A 356-nucleotide genomic window follows, 5' to 3' on the forward strand; every position below is an offset into this window, starting at 1 on the left:
TTGAGTCATTTATTGAGAATTTCTGTTTAGTTATTTTTTATAGTTTCAATCTCTTTGGTAAAGTATCTCTTTTGTTCATTAATTTTATTCCTGAGATGATTAAACTGCCTTTCTTAGTTATCTTGTATATCATTGAGTTTCTTCATAACTACAATCCTAAATTCCCCATCATTTAAATCACAGTCCACCATGACTCTGAGATTTGGTTTCTGGAGACTTTTCATTTTCTTTCTGGGCTTCTAGTTACCTTATTTTTTTCACAGTATTTGATGGATTGTTTCTCTGTCTGAGCATTTAAGGTAGTGGTCTTTTTTCTTGTTTATATATTGTGTTGCTTTTAACAATTCTGCAAGTTA

This window comes from Pteropus vampyrus, unplaced genomic scaffold (genome assembly GCF_000151845.1).
Source record: "Pteropus vampyrus isolate Shadow unplaced genomic scaffold, Pvam_2.0 Scaffold706, whole genome shotgun sequence".
Lineage (NCBI taxonomy): Eukaryota > Metazoa > Chordata > Mammalia > Chiroptera > Pteropodidae > Pteropus > Pteropus vampyrus.